Source organism: Culicoides brevitarsis, chromosome 3, assembly GCF_036172545.1.
Source record: "Culicoides brevitarsis isolate CSIRO-B50_1 chromosome 3, AGI_CSIRO_Cbre_v1, whole genome shotgun sequence".
NCBI classification, from domain to species: domain Eukaryota; kingdom Metazoa; phylum Arthropoda; class Insecta; order Diptera; family Ceratopogonidae; genus Culicoides; species Culicoides brevitarsis.
This window is the reverse complement of record NC_087087.1, coordinates 22,225,536-22,244,119: the sequence shown is the minus strand read 5'-3', so window position 1 is coordinate 22,244,119 and position 18,584 is coordinate 22,225,536. Positions and strand designations below refer to the sequence as shown.

Sequence of the window (18,584 nt, the reverse complement as noted above, 5' to 3'; positions counted from 1 at the left end):
TCTAGACTGTTGATTATTGTCATCGTTCACAAACAATTTTAATAGGTACTGTTAATTTTTTTTCGAATTCATGTTAAAATTGTCATTTGGACAGCTATTTTTGGTCCCTTTGTTTTGAAATATTTACATAAACACAATGATGTTTCTGTAATTGACATCGATATGATTTTATGAAAACCAATTTTGTTCTTTATTACGTTCGTCAAACAAAACACTATTGGTCACTTGTTGATAAATAAGCTAAACACGTGTCCAATAAATGGTGTTATTTGCATTTTAATTTGGCTGACATCCACTTATCTCGGTGGAAAATAACAACAATAGCAATAATTTCATTTCGACTTGACATTTACAACGAGACAAGCAAAACGATTGATGACGCCAAGGTTGTTGTACAATATGGCCAAAAATTTGTTTTATGACCGAAATCAAGGATGAAAAAAATGTCATCACGCATCCAATATGGAAATATTACAACCACCCAAAATATTCGCAGATATTTTAATGTGTCCTTTATATTTATGTACATTATTCATGTTGTATGCCACGGACAAATTAAAATGAAAAAAAAAATGAGTGTCAAAATACATAAAAGTTTATCATTATGTCGTAATGTCAAAATGAAAAATAAAATCAACTTGGCTGAGCGATGGAATAAAGAAAATTATTTCACATCATTTTTACGATCTTTTCGCAAATCTCTGGTATTTTGAATAGATTATATGCTGAGTTTATTACTATCTAGAGATGTGAGATTATAACGGTAAGGAACGGACGAACCGAAAAATTAGATATTTCTCAAGAAAAGAATTGCAAAGACATAAAAAATCGTAATATTTTTGTGCTTTAATTTTTAGCAACGAACAAAGCTTTTGATTCAATTAAAAGTATTCAAAAACACAATATTGGTTAGTTTACTCGATTAATCTTCCATAAAAATTTTAAAAACTGTAAATCCATCCCTAATTTTTTTGTTGTTAGCATCCCCAGGGATTTTCACTTACGCTTAAATAAACTAAGACGATGAAATAAATATTATTTCAAAGCAATTTCACGTCTCATTTCGTGTGTGTTTGAATAGATTATACATCCTTTCTTTTTATTTATTTATGTATTTACTCTAATATATAATACAACAACACAATATATACTTCAGAAACTGAATAAAAAGAGTAGACAAACAATTTTATTTATGTTTATACAATACACTCATATACGCGCTTTACTACTTCTTTTTGAGTAAAACCAATAAATATCGATTTTATATCATCTTAAGTTTAGCATTCAAATAAACCAGACTTTGTTGATTCCTTGAATTTTATTTTTGAACGAATAATTGTCGCATCGTATTTAATATTTATTTTTGCAAATAATTGTTAAAAATATTTAAATAAACAAAAAAAATAAATCAGTTTTTCATATAAAACCAATTTAAAGTATTAATGTTGGAGAGATAATCCTTTTTAATGCATTAATTATTATTTTATACAATTAAAAATAATTGAAATTGTAGTTTAAACAGCTATGGATGACTCATACATCAATTAGCAGCAATTTCAAAAGAATACTCTTGTTTTTTTATTTATTGTTCAGAACCACATTTCTTTTATGATAATATATTGTTAGCAGTCAAAAAATACTTTATTTTGCATAATAAACGTGTCTTGAATACGAAATTCTTTGTTTAAGTTTCTCATTGTTCTTTCAACAATTTTTTAAGAATGGTTGACTTTTTTTCAAATTAAACATTTTCCTCTCATTCTATATATATCATATTAAAAAATACTCATTTTCGCCATATTTGTCAATGATAAAGGCGTAGTTTAAACTTCGAAGAAAAATCGATCGTGAATTCATGAATACATTTTTTAAAAAACTTTTGTTTTGTTTTATACATAAAACATAAGAAGAAAGTATTTGAAATGCATTTGACAAATTTGTTTATGGTAAATAGATTAAATGGAAGCAGATCCTTCAAAAAATGAAGTTACGTATTATTTTTGTATGTCTTCGTTTCGGTTTGAAAATATTAAGTGATGTCGACTTCATGTATGTGTCACCCTTGCATTACCACACATCAATTATCGCATGTAATCAATATTTAAAAATAATAAAAAAAAGGTTTCTCTTAATGACACTCGACATGGCATCGTTTAGCTATGCTTACACTTAGAGAGTCAATTATTATTATTGTAAAATAATCGATGTGGTGTTTTCCCCCTACAAGTGCGACGTATATCCATAATATTGACCAAAACAATTTAATTTAACGTCTTTCACAAACATATACACTCGTGCCTTTCTATTTTAATTGCTGTAATATAAGCAACGATTGGAATGCTTGGCGTTCGTGGTTGTTTTTTTTTCATTTTAGAAAATTGATTTTATTTTTACATAATTTGTTTAGGATAAAAATATTTTCACGTGTACGTAGAGAAATATATATATTTTTTAAAACTGTTTTGACGAAAATAAATCTAACTTAATATGCAATGAAATTATTTGAAAACATTCAAATGAAGATAAAATAAATTATTAGATCAATAAATCCAATTAATTCAAATTGCTTGTTTTTTTCTGTTGAATTACAACAATAAATAATGTAAATCAACTTAGAGCAGCATACAGCCAAATCCCCACTAATAATATTAATTTTCCGTTTCGAATAAGTTTTTTCCTGCGTTCTCATGGGTGTTGTATGTTGAGGTGAGGTGAACAATTCACACGCGGTTATTGTTATTTTTTTCTGTTTTATTATTATTCAGAGTCTGTTGCGATAAACGTAAGGTTATACACATCAGAATGTTATTGATCGATTTTTTTTGCAGCTATGAATTTGTGTTTCTTTTTTGGTGGTGTTGCTCTTAAATATGATACATCGAATGAAATTCAGCTTTATATTTTTGTGGCATGTTTCACATACTACTCTGTTTTTTCCACACAATAGGCTTATTTTTAGAAATTAAAATAAAAAAGTGTCTGAGTCTGGAGTTTCTAACATGGACAATTCATTTTTAATATTTCAAAACCGACCAATTTTTATATTTCAAGACTTAATTCGCTAAAAAAAACTACCTACACAATTACTGTTATCCTAAAAAGTTAGTTTTAATGAAAAATGAGAGAAAACAAATCAAAGTGCATCAATATATTTTTATTTAATATTTTTCGGCACAACAAATTTAATTTTTTATAGTAATTAATTTCTGTTAGGAATTTTAAATTTTTAAAACTCTAAAGTTATATAAAACAATTATTTTTTTTTTATTTTAGGAAAAAAGTCTTAACTTTGCATTTTGTCTGAAATTGTATAACAATCATCTAATACAATCCGACTCGCTTGTTAATTCGTGCTATTTTTAGTTTTTTTTAGCCAACATTTTTTACGCAAAAATGACGATGAATTGTTGTGTTTTTTAATATGCTGGAAAAAAAAAGAAACACATGAAAGACTAAAATTTATCTTCCTAATACACATCCTTGATTGAGATATCAACATTCAAGTCATGCAGAGTTCTTTTAGTTCAAAATGTGTTCTGGCATTTGAATTTATTCGTGGTTTTTTTTACATGATATATGTGCATCACGTTTATTTAATATCACTGAACTATCTAAAACAATTCTCATTTGTATTGTTGTGAGCGCAAGATGAAAGAATTTCACGTGCACGTGTTCATTCTCCGATACACTTTAAATCCTTGATGAGTTTATAAAACAAAATTTTACAAAACATACCATGAAAATGTCAATACCAGAATATCGAGGTAAGTGCGCCCAAATTCACGAGAAAATTTCTCGTAATTGTATGTGTCTTTTAGCCAAACACGATTTCTTAGCAACACAAATAACATTTAGCTTCTTTTGTTTTCATTTCTTTCTCGATGTTGTTTTTATTTGTTTGTGCAAACACCTGAGTGTAATCTATAACGTGAAATAACCTTGAGGTCTATAAATATTAGGTACTAGTAGGATTTGTTTTTCATGTTAAACGGCAAACTTGTACAAATTGGAGGTCAAGGACAACCATTGCGACGGAACGACGTATTATCATCGATGTAAATTGAGTCATCTAATTGATAAGGAAGGATGTGATGTGGTTTTGAAGTATTACCGTTTGATGTTTTTATGATGATCATTAAAACTTGTATTCTTTTTAAAAGTGTTGTTAACATTAAAGTTTATTAAGATACTCGCTTTTTAAATTCCTAATTATTCTCTTAACACAAAGTGGTAAAATGATAATATTTTATCTAGAAAGCTATTATGGCGGTATTCTAAGTTTCGTGGTTGAGTACGAAAAAAGATGAATGAATAATATATTAAGGGAGCGACAGCCAAAAAAAACAAGGATTTTACGACTGCGTAAAGTGTAGTGCTAAAGTGTGTCAAGTGCAAAAAATTTTGTGTCCCCACGTTTTTTAATAATCTCTCGTTTGTCGTATTTTAGGGGAGCCAAGTGTAATGATAAATGAAAAGTCATTAAACTGAATATTTTTTGTATATATAATAGATAGTAGAACAAAGAACTGAATATTGTTCAACGTTTTTAATTACTTTTAACACCAAAACATTAAATTTAAGAGAATTTTTTTGTAGGTGGTGAAATATTCTGTGTATTTAAAGTTATTATAATATCAAAAGAAAATGATTTTCAATTTTTTTTACCATTTAAGTTTTATGTAGAATAAAGATGGAGAAACTCTTGTGATTTTACTCATTTTATTTAATAATAATTAAGAAAGTATTGAAAAAAGTAGTTTTTCTTACATAACTTTTGAAAAACATTGAAAAGTTTTAATTTTACTATTGAAAAAATTGATGGAGTTGTTTTGAAACTAATGTAAAATTTATTTTACTTTAAAAAAAGCCAAATCTAGCTTGAAAAAGTTTTGTTTTATTTTGGAAAGTAAATATTTTTTTGATAACATTTCCTTGAACTTCTTTAAATTCAAACTTTTTTACTTTTCAGGAGAGCATGAGAGGTACACATTTTTATTAGAAGGACACTAAATTCAAATGTAATTTTGTGAAATAAAATGCAAAAAGTTTTCCATGAAACATTTTACTGTTCATGCCGATAAAACAATATAAATTTATATGGGAAAACTTGTGCTACAGACAAGAAAATTTCAAGACCGACCTATATCACAGGTCTTTTATTGAGGTAAATTTATTGAAATTGATCCATATAATAATATAGTAAATAGCTTTTAATCAAGTTTTTTTTATTATTGTTTCAATACCCATATAGTTTTTTGTGAGTATTCTTATATTTAGATTTTTAATACAAATTCTTGATAAAAAATGAAATGTACCTTAATCCAAAATTTTCGTCAAAATTTCGTCGCACAAAATATCACCTGCGAATTAAATATAATTACAAAACAGGGAAAAATGAACGCTAAAATGGATTGAAACAATACTCTGATCGACAATATTCTTTCATATTTTCCTTCATTTCCTTTTCATAAATGTTTCTGCATATTTTTATAAGAACATTCGGTACCTTTTCTCAACTGATAATAATCGGTATAAATTGATCTTTGTTTCTTCTCAAACATTCGGTTCTTGTGTTACGCTTTTTTTTTTAAATAAAAATATCATACACACAAATATCAGAAATGATAAAGTTATAATATGAATTTGTTTCACTTGTACACATTCACCTGAATCGATCTTTCTTGCTTCTTTTCTCGTGCGAAGTACATTTTACATCTTCAAGGCAAATGAAAGATTGTATAGACCTTTTTTTTTCTTGCTTTGTTACTAAACATAACGATTCTCCTTTCATAATAAATTCATATTATGTTTTGTATATTGAACCCGTTTGCGGGACACACAAACATATTAGAATTTTGGGCATTGAGGATTAGTACATGGATAATATGTGTAACGTTTTTCGGAAGAAAGAAAAGGGATTCAGGTCTGAATTTTCTTGAGTTGACATTTTTTTTTCTTTGTTTAAATGTAAACATACTTGAATTTATGAAAACATAAAAACATACGCGTTGTTGTGCTTGTCTCAATTATGTTATGGTGTGCGTAGGAATTTACGATTTATTTTTTTTTTTTGTATATAGAAAAGAATCGAAAACACAAGAAAGTTAAAAGATTGACCTTTTTATAAATTGGAGATTTTTTCCGTATTTACATTTTTGTGTATTTTGTAATCATTTTAATTTGTGTCCTTCAAAAGGAAGGAATGAATGAAAATGCGAGATTTACAACAGGATATCAATTGCGAAAAACCAAAATGAAAAGTAATCAAAATGAATATGTAAAATGAGATTACAAAATTCAATTTAAAGTTTTATTTTGTAACGGAAAATAACAATCTAGTTAAATATTTTCAACATATAGAACTGATGTTTCCAAGTACGTGCTTAATAAGAGTCATGTCAAAACTGACAAACAATAACGTTGGATAGAAAATTATTTTATCATATCATCTTAGGAATAGGATGATTTAAGTTTTTCAAAATAACTGACTTGATTTGAATACATTTTGTTATAAAAAATATAATTTTTTATAATTATATATTTTTAATTTTTATTGTATTTATAATTTTTTTTTTATATTTTGTTATAACATATTATAATTTTTTTATTGTATTCGAACGATAAAATGATTGCCAGAATATTTGTATTAAAAAAGTAATTTTTATACTGTTATTTTATATGAATAAATATTATATATATTAATAACGTACTTATCGTTGTTATTTATTCAATGACTGTTTCCAGGTTGTTCTTGTTCTTACCTAAAAGAAAAAAAATATATAATTTTATATTTAATTTGTTATATTATATTTTTTAAATAATATTATGTATTGACTATTTTGAAAATATATATTTATTAGTGAAAAAGCTTATAAGTTTACATTTATACTTAGTTTAAGATCTTTACAGTTTGAGTTTTTTTTTTGTGAAAACAGTATTTTAAATAATATCGGAGTGTGCTAAGTTAATTAATAACAAGGAGTCCTTTTCACTATTTTGAGCTGAAGTATAACGTTCAACAGTGCCTCTAACTTTTTGTTACACTCGAATAATTACACCTTTTTGTTAGATTGCATGTTGATCGTTATTAATAATATTTTTTCGTTATTAGTTGTGCCACAAAATCCATAAAATATAAGTACTATATAGGTACAGTTTAGAATTTATTTATGAGCAATGCGAGACTTGGTGGAAAGCACACAGTTCTGAATATAAAGAACGTTAATTATGCGCGGTTCATGTATAATAATAATTTCTAGTTCGGATGTGATTTTGTACTTGAAACATAAAAGTGTGACAAAAAATTAATAGTTTAACTACCGGTGCTGAAAGAGAAAAGGCTCTTGGCTTCATTCTTATGCTTGCATGTTGTAAGTAAGTGGCAAAGTTTGTATCTAAATCATCGTAGAAACGCAAAAAGCCGCCGAAATTGTTTACATTTATAATAATTTAATGTAATTATATTGTATTTATTTATTTCAGAGCGTTGTCGCAGAATTTCGTTATCGCATATTCCTCGTTATTTCGCAAAAGTTTTCTTAATTAAAACAGTTTTCAGGGTATGAATGTTACTTTTAAAATTTATAAGAACTTAATAATGAATTTTAATTAATGAGATCTTCAAACGTGACATCACCATCGAAAGAATCGTTTGTTTGTGTGTGGTTAGAAAAAAAGGAATAAATTGTGTAACGAAAAGTACCAACAACTCGACGACGTTCATTCACTTTTATGACTTCTTTGAGTATTTGCAATGAAAATTACTGGTATAAAAGTTCAAGAAGTTTGCTTACTAACTTTATTGTTCAAAGAATTCTTTAAAATATTTTAATGCGATGATGAAAGAAGAATACTTTGTACCAAAGCCTAAGCGTGTGTATTGAAGGGTGCTTATCCTTTGTTTGCGACGATTGTTGTGTCATCTCTTTTGGTGCTTATTTCAGTCGAACCGCATTATGTTTCGACCAAGTTAGAGAGAAATTGTTTCTATTTCACTTTTTGTTTGCATTACGGCTCCTAGGACGTAATTTATGTTACTGCGCCACATTCACTAAATTACAAATCGGTTGTCACAGCACACAAATAATTATAGATTCTGATACGTATGGTCTCATTGGCTCCAGTTTCGACCAAGTTCCAGTGCAAACAAAAAATAATTGTTCAAACATTTTGTTTAAAATCACGGCTCCTAGGACGTCGCAATTCCAATATGTTGTACTGCAAAGCCACATTCACTAAATTACAAATCGGTTGTCACAGCACACAAATAATTATAGATTCTGATACGTATGGTCTCATTGGCTCCAGCCTGATAAGCTCCAGTGCAAACAAAAAATAATTGTACACAAACATTTTGTACGTAAAATCACGCAAAACTGTGTCTAGATTTACGTCGCAGATAAATAGCGGTCCAATTATTTATGAAAATTGTATCTTCTGACAAAGCCCTTCTGCGCCATTTTCACGACAGAAGTCAAAGCGGGAAAATTGAAATAAAACAATTCAAGTAGAGTACAAAACAACACAAAAGCGATTCCAGAAAGCGAGATTTTTGTACTTGAATGGATGATGTTTTAGCGTGACACGTTGCATGTCATAAAAATATATGAGTCAGTTTTTTTATATTCATGCAAAAAGCATGAAAATAACAGTGAAAAACCTTGTGCATGTTCATGTTCACATTACTTATTCATAAATGTTTACTCAATAAGAGTGTGTCGCGTTTGATGAATATGGTGATATGCATACCTACGTGTGTGGACAAAGGGTGGGAATGGCTTTAATTACAATGAGATAGTTTTTTAATAGAAATATAATGGATTTTTCCAACTACTTTCCTTGATACAAATTCAATTTGTATTTTTACCACATTTCGAAGAAAAAATTGCGATTCTAACGGTTTGACGCTTTGAAAATTTCTCAGACCATGTGGTTTAAAGATAAGCTAGGTCACGTGATTAAAAAAATTAAAAAACCACGTGGTATAAATAGTGGTTCTCTAAACGATAACTTTATGTATTTTTCTACGGACGCTCATGAAATTTACTTGTAAATTGTTAATTACTTTCTTAGCCGCAACAATTATAAGATGTCTGTATTCGTCTTACATAATTCAATTAAAAAATAAATTAAAACGTAAATTGAATGCAGTTGAAAATAGAAAAAAATCGTTAAGGCGCATAATTTAAAAAAAAAACTATTTTGCTGAGCAAATATAATTTATATAACATTACCAGAGAGTTCTGCGATGGATCACTTTATATCACATTTAAATCACTTGCGCCAATATTAGTCAGTACATATAAGTATTAGGAATTGATGAGATTTTTCATCGAAAAAAAATAATGTGAAACGGAAGTTATATAAGTGCCGTTTTAATGTCTATTGGGTGTCATTTAAATCGTTTATTGAACATTATGCCACTTACTCCTCGTATGTGCTTGTGGTCCATTATTATTCACTTCTTATGAATTTCTTTCACACAAAAATATAACTTACGAAACAACAAAAAAAGGTCTGGCTCAATAATAATATTTTTGTTTCAAACAAAATAATTTGTCGAAAAATTCTCTCACGCAACAATTTTTTCTATAAATTTTTCCATTTTTTTTATTAATGTATTCTTTTTGTGCAGTCGAATTATTTATTTCAAACTCTCAAAAGAACAATTTATATTCAGAAATTAGCAATAATGCCTTTTTACTGATTTTTTATAAGAATATTTTTATTTTATAGTATTTATTTTTAATATATGTTTTTACAAACCATCCCCAATTTGTTCATTAGTATCCCCAAATTTCAATTTTCAATCCACCTGTTCAACAGTATTAGATTGATAAAAGTCGAAAACGTTGCCATGATGGATAATTGAATTTTCTATGAGTTCAGGAACATCTTCTTTAATGTAAGTCTCAAAATTGTTTAATACCTTGGTGTTGGAGGAAAGAAAAGCGCTATAATTTTCTTAAATTTTTTGTAATTCTTGATTTTTTCATTATTTTTCGAGCAGTCATCACACTGCTATAATACAATGTAAAATTATCTATGTCAATGTACTCATCGGTTGTTTCTATCAAATTACCTTTTCTTTATCCGATGAATCATCAGACAAAAATTCATTGACCGAAACACGCATCAAACCACCTTCCACATCAATTTCAAGTTCAGATGACATTTTTTGAAATATCGATGTTTTTTAGTACCTGAACTATCTAATAAATTTTTCTAACAATTAATACATTAATTTTCAACGATATCTATGATAAACTTTGCAGGTATTTTAGCTTGATTTTTTTATTTAATGTTTTCGTATCGTATTATTATTTTTTAAAAAGCATTTTCATGTTAGGATTACCTCATTTTCAATCAGTTGAATGATGGTAAATTACATACAAAAAATAAAATTTATAGTCCAAACATTCAAAAAAAAATCAGATTTCATTTCTAAGAACGCTTACAAATATTTCCGACTTTTTGCACATTTTTTGATGTATGAAAGTTATTAGGGTTTGTATTAGATTTTTCTGTTTATCCCTTTTAAATTTTTTTTATATGTATATTAACACAGAAAATAAACGAGTCAGGAACAAGCAATAAATTTCGTGCGATTCATATTAAACAATAAATCAAAAATAATACTCATTTCCTGTGTTTGCTTCGTTGAAAGTAGTACCAGTGAATTCGTTCGGGGGAGAATATCATTGAAATTTACACCGGTCGAAACGAGTTGGTATTTTATATAATCATGGACAAAGTTTACGAAACAAAAAAAAACATAACTCTTGCAGGTATCTTATTGATTCCTCTTGAGACTCGAATGCAGCATTTTGACAATTATTTTCATGTTTAGGATCAAAATGATGTAGACCAAAATAAACGAAAGCTGTCATGACTTCTCACCAAAATATTTTTCGCATAGTAACAAATTGCATAGCCACTGAAATATTTTTTAATAATTTCTTTTAGTTCGAAAACTAGAATCCAAAGAAGTAAAGTTCATGTGAAGTTTGGCTTAGCTTTGGGGGAAAAACATTTTTGTTTTGTAAAAACAGCTCTTGGCATTGTTTCAACCACTTATCGCCATCAAAGATTCAAACTATAAGCATGATTGTGTGGATGTAGTGAAGTATTTTCTTTTGTTTTTTTCTCTTTCAGAATGTTATAAACGATGGAGCAACAAAATAACTTCTAATTAGGTCAACATTCAAGCGTTAATGCTTTCAGCAAAAATTAATTTTTTGTTTTGAGTTGCCATTAAAGCACTTTGAAAATAAATTAAAACGACTGTAAAATATTAAAGTTGTCGGATTTTCTATTATTAAATAACGAAAGCTAAAATGGAGAAAAAATTAATCTTTATATAAATTTTACAGTCTACCTATTTTAATATACCTGTTCTACATTTGCCGAGTGCACTAATTGACAACCTGAGCGTAAATGAAAATGCATCTCCTTACGACCTGGTAATTTCTTGTTCAGTCATCGTGGAGGTTCAACGAATCGTGAGTCACATTAATATCATTTTATAGAAATTTTTACCGCATTTCAATTTTTTTGAAAAAAATGCGGTATTGTGCTCGTGATGTCGTCCTGTAATAAAATAATCAGTGAGGATGTCCGTCCGTCTGTCTGTGTCCGTCTGTGGTGTGCCACTTTAACTTTGTTTGAATTAGCAGGTTTGGCGAATTCTTTTCAATTGACAGATTTGACAGCATATTTAAAAAATTATCCGTTGGAAATTTAAATGAGTGTTCATCCGTTGGAAAATGTTGTCGATGAAAATTAGTGGAAAACTTCGGGAAAACTCGGAAAATTCATGGAAAATCGGAAAATCTTGAAAATTTTCAAAATTTTTTAATGTTCAGGGGAGTCTCGCGAGTAACATGGAAAGTGAAAATTGATGAAAATTTTCGGGAAAACTCGGAAAATTCATGGAAAATCGGAAAATCTTGAAAAATTTAAAAATTTTAAAATGTTTAGGGGAATGTCGTGAGTAACATGAAAAGTGAAAATTGATGAAAATTTTCGGGAAAACTCGAAAAATTTATGAAAAATCATGGAATTGAACACATTGAAATGCGGTCAAGTCATTCGTTTTATACACGAATGCAATTCATTCTCGTTTTTCATATGCCGTCCTTAATAGATTTACGTTTGATCGTTTTATGAACATTTACACTCCCTTCTTTTCAGAAATAATAAAAATAATCAGTGAGGATGCGGAGACAACTGCAAACAGTAACGCGTCAACGCACACGTTGTCAAGTAGCAGCAGGAGTGACATAAATATGTAGGAGTAAATAATAAACATCATCCATAAAATAAAGCAAATAATCATAAAAAAAAGAAAGAAAAAGAAAAACAAACTTTCTCTTCACATACAGTGCATCATCGTCGTAAATGCCGTCATTTAGACGATAAAATAATAATTTAATTGAGAAACTTAACACCTGAGCATTTATCAGACAGTCAATTCATTATGACAAGATGTATGTTCTGGTAGTGTTTCATATAGAGAAAAAGAAAGCGATGATATATTTAAAGTGAATATTAGTTAAAAGAACTTTAATTTAATTTTATACTGTTCAAGTATTCACACATTTCCTGAACGTTTTGTTTTTCATACTTAAAATGCGGAAAACGTTGGAAAAGTGCTCCCTTGTTTTTTTTTTTTAATTGTTTCTTTTTTCTAAAAAGCGTTGGTTGTTTTCTCTTGAAATTCATTATGTTCGTTGATATTTTGCCTGAAAATTGTTCATTTTTCTTTTGTAATTATATTTAAAGCGAATTTTGAACGAACATGATCAAAAGAAATTTTATTTCTATTAAATTTCCTGCAGTAATAATTTTTTAAAAATGAAATTAGTAGCAAATTGAACTTTTATACAAGAAAAAAACGCAACTTGTATTTAATTTTTTTTAATACAAAATGACAAAAATGGTTATCTTAAAATAATTCAAAAATTTCAATAATTTGGTTAAACCAAACGTTTTTGTCTTTGTTTTTATTAATCAATCAATCCGCTTTCAAATGATACATTATATGAAAAAAGACATTCTCATTTAATTATACGTAATTATGCTAACGAAAAGAAAGACCATGCAAGAGGTCAAGGTAAGAAAAAAAAAACGGAATTGTAATTTTAGCACGTACGTTTAATCTGATTAAATGAGATTTTTCTCTACATGTAAGGCAACGAAATGATCCCAAAGTCAAATTAATACAATTTATTGAGTAAAAGTTTACAATTTATCTTATATTTTTATTCTTTTCATTTAACTTTGTTAAAACTCTGTCATTCATTTTTGTATAACCGATTTGTTATTTTTTTAGATACATTGTTATTTTCTTGGTTTTATTAGATAAATGTTTGGAAGAATAACAAAGAAGATAATAGAAAAGAAAAACTAAAATAAAATCAATGAAACGGTTGATTAAATGAAGATCTTCGTTGCTAAAAATGAATTTGTGCTTGTCTCACAAACTGATTGAAAAATTGAATTCGTCTTCCCACTATAATAGACTATAATGTAGTCAATATGAGCAGCAGGATGCGGGCTGAATATATAAAATGTATTTTAAGAAACACAAAAAATAAAACGAAGGAAAAAGTTAACGCTAACAATAAATTTTATCGCATTTTAGATGTGTCCAATTAGATTCACTCTGCTATATGTAGTTCCTCCTGTGTAAATCTATCTAATTTCATAGCTGAATTGGTGCCATGCCACTTGTACTCATAGGCAACAATAGTATTGATTTACTAGTCTCCAAAGATTGCGTGCATTTCTGTATTTTTTTCTCTCGCATTTCTTATTCATGGCAAAAACAGAGAAAAATGGTAATGAATAATACAGACTCAAGTGCCTTCAACCCTTACACATCTCATTTCATTTGTAAATCGAGAATTTTCCTCTGTCATTCTCAGTATTTTTGCGTTTATGTAGTGTCATTAAAAGCGTGTAATGAGGTTATATGCGATGATGATGGTATAGTTAATGATGAAGTGTCAGATAACAAACATCAATTTATGTGGTTATAAGTATATTGAAGAGGGAATTGGATTTTTTTTTCTTCTTCTTATTATTGGTAAAAAAATAGATTGAGATGCAAAATGAAAATGTTTTTGATACTACAACCAATTTCCTTTTGTGAATAGAAAATATTCTTTGTGAGGCTTGTACAATAAATTATTCACATTTTTGATAATGTTTATCTATTGGCTTGACTCATTTAAATTTTTCAAAACTTTAAAGAATCTTAAGAATTTATTCATTTCTTTGAAAACACTGAAAAAAATTCTCTTGATAGGACAACATTTATTTTCTAAAAATAAATTTTTGCTTACTTTGAAAGTATTTTTTCGCATGAATGAGACATGCATTCTTTTATGGTTTGAAAAAAATGCACTTGTTAAATGTTCATTCAAAACAGTTTCTGTGGTAAACGAGAGACATTTTTGAAAAATTTGCATTTTCTTTCACAATACGTTTCATCCTTTTACTTACTGCACTGTTGAATGGTTCTACGTTTTTCAGTCAAGGCTAAACTCTTTTATAATTTTATGCAAATAAATGATAATACAATTTTATACCTAAATAAGGAAGATTTTTTTTACGTGTCAGGTTTTTCTGGAACGTACGTGCAAAACCTAATCGCACAAAATTTCAAAAAGTGACTTATTAGTAGCTACGTGTAAAACGTGTCTAACATTCAGCGAGTCTTACTTTAATCATAATGACGTGAATAATGATTTGAGCATTGTAGGTTCAACTCAGTACTAAATATTTCTAAGCATTCTGGTTTAGGAGCATTTAGAGAAAAAAAATGAGGTATTGCAGTAAAGAAACACGTAAAAAAGTCAAAATAAAAATGAAAAGAAATTTTTTGACGTATTTTATTTTTGCCTCTGTTAAATCTTTTATACTGAATAATGTGGAAAAGAGGAAAAATAATAATAAAAGTGCAGTCAATTGTCTGTTGTGGTAAAAGAATTAGAGATTTGCATTAAAATGATGTCACATCGTCTTCTTCGCCATTATCATCATCATCATTTGCTCTTCTCACGTGTATGTAAATGCAAAGAAAAGAAAAGAAATGGAACACGTTCAATTTTATGTCACAAAAGTAATGATATTAGCGATTATACAGACGCAAATGTATTGAAATTCCATCATTTCTTATTAAAAATACATTAAATGATGAGAGATGAGAATATCAATGAAAATATAAAAAACCAGGCGCTTTCATATGAAAACGTAATTATGCAGTAAATATTAGAATATTGTATTTTCTCAGATTCATTTCAGGGAAGCGCTTCTGTTGAGAAACTGGAAACGAGTGGAAATTATAAAATAAAACTAACTTTCAATTAATTTTCTTAATTATTTTCATATGCTTCCTCTCACTCTGGGTCTTTTATATGCAGTTCTCTATGCAGTCTTTTGCATTTATAAGGGTCATTAATTATGCAAAATAAAGCAAAAACACATGATGTAGAAGTTCTTTGTAGGATATTTTCTTGGTATAATAAAACGCGTTTCTTGAAACGTTGAAAAGTGTTTGTTTAAAGGATTTAGCGAAACTTTTGGCATGTTGATTAGATGAAATAGAGCATTGTATTCATTATAATGTTCAAAAGAAACTGACAGTCGTGACACGTTTGAACTAAAAAATTAGTATGTTTCCTTTAAATTTTCATAAGTTCATTATTATTTTTTTACTGCCGTTTTTTGAATATTAATGATATGAAAGAACACATTTTAATATATTTTATTATCTTTAACAGCTACAAAACTTATCAAAAACACATAAAAATATGTCTATCAATCATAAAAGCTGTACACACACATTCTTTCTTTTATAAAACACATGAAGCACTAACTCAATTTCCATTTTACTTTACTTTTGTTTTATCAATAATTGAATCAGGACAATATTTTTGCTCGATAATAGCAGATACGAAGCGAACCATTATTTATAGAACAAGCGAAAATTGACGTTGGCTTTTACTGCTTCCACTACCACACCACACTGCATGCATTCATTTTATCTCTCAATAGATATCGCAATTTTATCGAATGGCAACAACGACGACGACGGCATCCTGCAGAGAACAAGTCATAAAAGTGCAGACAACATGTTTGAACTACATGTGGAATAATTTTGAAGTGATAAAATTTCCTATCATTCTAAAGGGAGAGGGAGAGACAGAGAAATTGTGCGCTATACAACAACAACAAAAAATTATAGAAGCCAAGAAACTATGACTGCCCGTCATAATGTTTTATAACAAATACACTGAAGAAGGTAACTTGCTTGCCATAATAGCAAAAGTATCATGTGTTCAGTCAGAAACGATCGCTCATTGCATTAAATTGCACATTAATAATATATAAAAATGTTTTATGTTGAGGATGTTTCATTTCTTCAAAGTCATAGTGCGGCAGTCAATGAAAGCGAAAAATATTTGAAAAAGCATGTGATTTTTTTTTTAATAAAAAATGTAAGAAATTATTCTTGACATGTTTCATCACTTGTGTAAAATACTTATGTTACTGTTCAAGCAACGGAAAAGAGTTGTAAAGTTAAGGTTGAGTACCTTTTAAAAGTAAAATGGTGAATTGCACTTGTGTGAAAATATAGCAAATCATTTTCATGACCGGATAGACTGAAATCACAAAACTCCCATTATGAGCAATAATTGAGATATTTTTTAATTCATTTTTTTTTATAATAATTTTTGAAAGATTTTTTGATGACCATCAAGAAATCAATGAATTTACACATTTTGTATTTGAGTTTAAAATTAAAAAAAAATATTTTCATGAAAAAATCAAGTGCACGAAAAAATTACTAAATCCATTAATTTACTTTGTTCCCCTACAACAAAAAAAAATGGGTCAAAGCCATTTGGGCAATAAATCAATTTCTGCCATGCACAACCACAAGAACTTAATCGATGTTCTTTTTTGTTTGATTTCGTTGATAAATAAATAAAACAGAAAAAATAACAACAGTAGTCTAAATGCAAACACTATGCTAATCTAAGACCATACAATATTGATTTTGTACAAAAATAAAAATCTGAAAGATCTTTGTTGTGCTTTTCTATTCTAGAATTTTTTAAAAATTATAACATAAATGCATTTTTTATTCTATAAAAAACTTAAAAAAAACAATATCCTTAAAAAAGAAAAAAAATTATCTCGAAAGTGGTATTTTTTATGCAATATAAAAAAATTTCTTTATTTCAAAAACTCGGAGAAAACTAAAAGCTTCTCATTTCCTTCTTTGTACGATACGTTTTGTAATTGTGGCTATATGACTATATTTGTGTGTGGAATAGGTACATAAGTGGTGAGTTTCGTTTCTTGCAGAAAAAAAAAATAAAAATGGATTTTCCTTTCACAGAATTTGCAACGACTGAGAAACTGAGAAATATTTAATATCCGATTTAAATTGAAACTTACCTTTTTCCTTAAAAAAAAAACAACTGTTTTATTCCTCAAATTTACTTCGCTGATAAACAATGGCAATTTGTCATTTTACGAAATGAATCTAAAATTTTACGATCAGGGCACTTATCAGTAAAATAAATTTTGTAAAATTTCCATGAACTTTGTAATGTTATAATTTTTCAGCTAATTTGCATATGTAATTGTAGGTTTTTTTTAACGATGATTCACATTAAACGACAACGATAATTTCGCAAATGATTTTTTTTTCTATTTGGTAGAATTACACTTTATTCGTTTTTTTTTTTAATGAAATGATAACAGAAATTTATTCATTTTTGTCGTCAGAAATGCTGGTTGCTGTGAATTTTGCAAATCAAATGACTTTGAATTTATTTTTAAATAAATGATGCGATGGAAAATGTGGAAAGTGTCAGGTGTTTTTTTTTATTATTTGCACTTCTTGGGATTTTTTCTGTGTCAAATCATTTTCCTCTAATTCGATTTCACCATTTTTATATTTTTCCGTAGCGCAGTACTCGCGACAATTATCTACGAAATTATTTCCAAAGGATTTGTAATTTTCACACACATTTTATGTTATATTGTGTTTATCTTTGTGAAAACATGGCTTTATTGCATGATTTCCTGTCTAATTTTTGCTTCAAAAGAAAAGTATTGTATTGATTTTTATTTTTTTTTGTACACATACACACATATAATATAGTACACATGCGATATATGATATTATTTTCCTTCTATACACAGAAATATAAGTGAAAAACTCTGTTCTAGCCGAACCACAGTCGCTGACGACTAATGTGAACGGGTGAATCAACTCAGCACAAATGTGAGAAATATTGTTGCCACAATTGTCTATATACCTTCCAGAAGGAAAAAAAGTTGCACAAAGTGGTATCAAAAGCCACTGAAGAGAGGGAGAGAGTGGTGACTGGTGTTCATTTTGCCATCATAACATGACAGTTTTCCACATTTTGGGCACATGCGCTCGCGATACTGTATCGTACTTGCGAACGACTAATGCCTTATATCAGTATTTATGTATATTTATGGTGTTAATGCATGGAATGGCTCGCTATTAGTATGCGGTGACAAACGGAATCGTC

General features: G+C 28.2%; 1 protein-coding gene across 2 annotated transcripts in view; it reads right to left on the bottom strand.

The window, feature by feature from the left end:
* LOC134835767 (calcium-dependent secretion activator) overlaps nucleotides 1-18,290 on the bottom strand; it is a 34,423-nt gene extending 16,133 nt beyond the window's left edge. For both annotated transcript variants that reach the window (XM_063850719.1, XM_063850718.1), the window contains exon 1: nucleotides 17,473-18,290. The gene's annotated coding sequence lies outside the window, so the exon portion shown is untranslated. The remainder of the gene's footprint in view (nucleotides 1-17,472) is intronic.
* Between the last annotated feature and the right edge of the window lie 294 nt (nucleotides 18,291-18,584).